Source organism: Cyprinus carpio, chromosome A4 (genome assembly GCF_018340385.1).
Source record: "Cyprinus carpio isolate SPL01 chromosome A4, ASM1834038v1, whole genome shotgun sequence".
NCBI lineage: Eukaryota > Metazoa > Chordata > Actinopteri > Cypriniformes > Cyprinidae > Cyprinus > Cyprinus carpio.
In genome coordinates this window covers 31,313,196-31,313,435 of record NC_056575.1, presented here as the reverse complement: position 1 = coordinate 31,313,435, position 240 = coordinate 31,313,196, and positions in this window count along the sequence as shown.

Here is a 240-nt window from a genome sequence, read left to right as displayed (position 1 = left end):
CTTTTTTATATTTAACATAAAGTAAAAATACTACTATATAAAATACTATTAACAGCTTATATATACTATATAAGCTGTTTTATTATTATTTAAATGCAAATAAATACATAAAAAAGGTACAATTGCTGTAAAATAAAAAGTATTTTAATTCTACTACTACTACTAATAATAAATATTGAATTTTTATTTAATATTAGAATAGTATCATTCCAGTTATAACAGTTATATTATTATCAATAA